Source organism: Akebia trifoliata, chromosome 3, assembly GCF_017979445.1.
Source record: "Akebia trifoliata isolate Shusen 1 chromosome 3, ASM1797944v1, whole genome shotgun sequence".
Lineage (NCBI taxonomy): Eukaryota > Viridiplantae > Streptophyta > Magnoliopsida > Ranunculales > Lardizabalaceae > Akebia > Akebia trifoliata.
Window position 1 is genome coordinate 23,200,147 of NC_141377.1, and position 3,767 is coordinate 23,203,913.

Consider the following 3,767-nt stretch of genomic DNA (forward strand, 5'->3'; position numbering starts at 1 on the left):
ATCTTATGCAAGGAGATTAGAGCTCATTAAATCGATTCTATCGAGTTTCCAAATATATTGATCGGCTTCTTTCAATATCCCGGTGAGTGTCTTGAAAAAAATTGAGATTATTCTTAACAATTTCTTATAGAGTGGTCTTTCCCTGGTTCGTTATATTCATCCTATTAGTTGGGAAAAATTTTGCAAATCCTTTGATAAGGGAGGTATTGGTATTCGACGACTTAGGGATATCAATAAAATTGGCAGGGCTAAATTATTTTGGGGCTTGTTGGAAAATAATTCTTTTTGGGCGGAATGGATGAGAGCTCGATATGTGGGAGAGGAGGATATTTGGGGATGCCATTCTTCAAATAATGCTTCTTGGGCATGGAGGGGTATCTTGAAAGAAAGAGAGTTTGTGAGGAAGCATGTTCGATTCTTGATTGGAGATGGTGAAGGCACTAGAATATGGAGAGACCCTTGGTACATGAAGGGAGTATTATTTCTAGATTTGAAAATCGAATTATTAATCAATTCGATAGCCATAAGAATGCAGTGATTCGCGATTTCATTGTAGAGAACAGATAGGTGTTTCCGAGACCATATAATGATCGTATGGTAGAAATAATAGATATTATTTCAGCTACTCGAGTCCCTAAGATGTTATTTCAAGATAGAATAGTATGGAGATAAACAACAAATGGTCTATTTTCTTCGAAATCAGCCTATGAAGTGTTAGATGAATAACGGGAGTCAGTGGGGTGGAGAAAGATTATATGGAGTAATAAGGGCATTCCACGATATTCTTTTATTGCTTGGTTAGCAATCAAGAGGAAATTATTGACTGTGAAAAACCTTAATAAGAGAGATTTTAAATGTGTATCTAGGTGTGTATTGTGCTGTAACAATCAGGAGATAAATGATCACATTTTTTTTCAATATCCATATACTAGATAGATATGGAAACAATGTTTGCAAAGGTTTGGAATAATAAGAGTTGGTATGAGAAAAATTGAGGAAGAAGTGTAGGTTATTAACAATATTTTGTTTTAGAAAAAACATATTAAACAGATGTTGTATTTAACGTTTTGTGCAGTGATCTACCTATGCTGGAAAGAAAGAAATCAGCGGTTTTTTGTTGAATTGTTTGTTCAAAAAGTGGTGATTCTAAAATAAGTGGAAGAGGTAGTGAGGTTTCGGTTTGATGGGATGAAAGTTGTCAATAAAAATATAGAAGTAACACTGCAAATCTTGAAGAACTGGTCATGTGGGTTTTCTTTGGTACCAAATATAGTTCAACGACTCTCGTGGGTTCCCCCAGTGAACAACGTGTTGAAGATAAATACCGATGGATCATTATCAAGTCAAGGGACTGGTTTTGGATTCATTAGGAGAGATAAAAATGGAGTTATTCATTTTGCTGCTTGGAGTAATAGTGAGGGAGGAGACATAATTCAAATTGAACTTCAATCGATACTTGAAGCTATGCGTTTTGCAAAAATGAGAGAATTCAAACGAATTCTGATCTCATCAGATTCGTTGTATTCTATTAAGTGCATAAATGTTGAGACTAGTCCTTCATGGAAGTATACTGAAATGTTGATGGAAATTGTAGTCATAGCCCAAGACTTTGATGAATGTAATTTTGAATTCCAATGGAAAGAAGCAAACAGGGCAACAGATTTTTTAGCAAAATTGGGGGCTGATTTGGATGAGTTTTTAATATTTTAGGATAATTCTAATGTTCCTTATGATCTTCTAAGAATTGTTGAAGAAGATAATGCTTGCAAATACACTCATTAGTAGTGCTTTTTAGGGAGGGACCCTTCAACCCTAGCTTATCAACAAAATATATATATATATATATATATATATATATATATATATATTGAAATATGATTTGTGAGTTAAAACCATATATAACCATATATATATATATATATATATATATTTAACTTTACTAAGATCTAGAGTTAACCAACATTGAAGAATCTTCTAGTGAGGAGTATTTTGGTAATTTATATGTTACATTGTTTTAAAAACTATAGCAATAACTCAATATGGATAATGAATAGTTATAGCTGGCACGACCAACTCCTCGACACCCATAGATGCAGACCTCAAATGTATGCCCTCCTTCTTGCAACCCCATTTAAGAAACTCTCCTAGCTTCACAGTCTGCATGGATAACATACAAATAAATTAGCAAAAGTATCTAAAAGAAATCGAAGCCAAACATCCAAACTTTTAAAGCAACTAAATTGAAATATGATTTGTGAGTTAAAACCATATATATATATATAATATATATATATAATATATATATATAACTTTACTAAGATCTGGAGTTAACCAACATTGAAGAATTTTCTAGTGTGAGTATTTTGGTAATTTATATGTTACATTGTTTTAAAAACTATAGCAATAACTCAATATGGATAATGAGTAGTTATAGCTGGCACAACCAACTCCTTGACACCCATAGATGCAGACCTCAAATGTATGCCCTCCTTCTTGCAACCCCATTTAAGAAACTCTCCTAGCTTCACAGTCTGATGGCATATATACGGTCATCCAACTACATGACATAATTAATAATGTATATAAAGAAACAAGAAAACAACTTAAAACATCAGGGCCAACATTTTATTTAGTGTACATCAAGTTATATCACTAATTAACCAATACAAATCAGTCCCTCTGCTAGACCTGAATTTCAATCTCTAGGGTTTATGAAATTTCTCCTTTTTCTATGGTTTCCATTCTCCTCAAGAGGTTTTAGAAGTTAGAATAGATAAAACAAATTACAAATCCTTCGAAATTACTTACTACCAAAACCAGTCTCGCTTCAAGAGCTGAATGTCTCTTCCGTCCTCTAACAAGAATGGAGTTGAGAAGAAGCATGGGCTTATGAAATTGCACAATCACAGAATCGAAAACTCAAACTTTTATATAAAAAAATGTTGACCCAATCCTCTCTTTATCTTTCCTTATTATCTCTCAAATTTCATTTTTTCCATTAAAAAAAATAATACTAATCAACCTAAATAACTCTTCAAATGCTGAAAATCCAAATAAGATAGCATAGTAATTATACCATGCACGTAAGAGATTTACATAAATCAAACAAACCCTAATTTAAATCCCAATAACAAGTAGAAATGACCCTTGAAATCTATAATAAATAGAGAAACAATCAAATAAGATAGAACAGAGCATCATTAATTGAAGGTTACCAAATCTTGAATCACTTGAACACAAAAGAAGTTGAAATTTCCGAGATCAAGCTAGAAAATACTAAACCTTACAAAACAGGACTTAAAGCACTTCAAAATTCACAGAGATCTTCATAAACAGAGGAAAGAAAGAGAAAATAAAAGATTAATAGCTTAACTAATTTATGAAAGATAAGAAGAAAAAAAGCCTAAATACTATTCAAGTTGATTTTACTTGTAAGAATTTCCTTGTGAGTGCACTAATTTGATCATAAATAAAGGGATCTTGATGGTAATTTATCACCTCATTTGCTTTTGCAATCAATATTACCAAGAAGTGCATGTTAAGGTGGTAATTTACTTCTAAGATATTTTTATTGAGAAGCTTTAAGGGTATAAGGGTCTACACACCACAATTTTTTGCTTTATTTGCATGGGATATATAACGTGAGACTTTGCCTAATTTATCTCTAATGGAGGGACGGAGATGGAATTTCCCCATCAATTTAGGAGATAATTTGTCTCTAAAGCTATCCAAAGTAAAGGTGGTCCGAGGAAAAGCGGAGAATTTGT

General features: G+C 32.5%; 1 long non-coding RNA gene across 2 annotated transcripts; it reads right to left on the minus strand.

Annotated features, from left to right (window-relative positions):
* Nucleotides 1–1,920: 1,920 nt before the first annotated feature.
* LOC147406158 (uncharacterized) lies at nucleotides 1,921–3,437 on the minus strand. 2 transcript variants are annotated; one of them, XR_015175771.1, is made up of 3 exons: nucleotides 3,216–3,437; nucleotides 2,473–2,531; nucleotides 1,921–2,157 (listed from the first exon to the last, which is right to left on the minus strand). It is a non-coding gene; the product is annotated as an uncharacterized LOC147406158 (long non-coding RNA). The 2 variants fall into 2 exon arrangements; XR_015175772.1 differs by having other exon boundaries at nucleotides 2,809–3,437.
* Nucleotides 3,438–3,767: the final 330 nt, after the last annotated feature.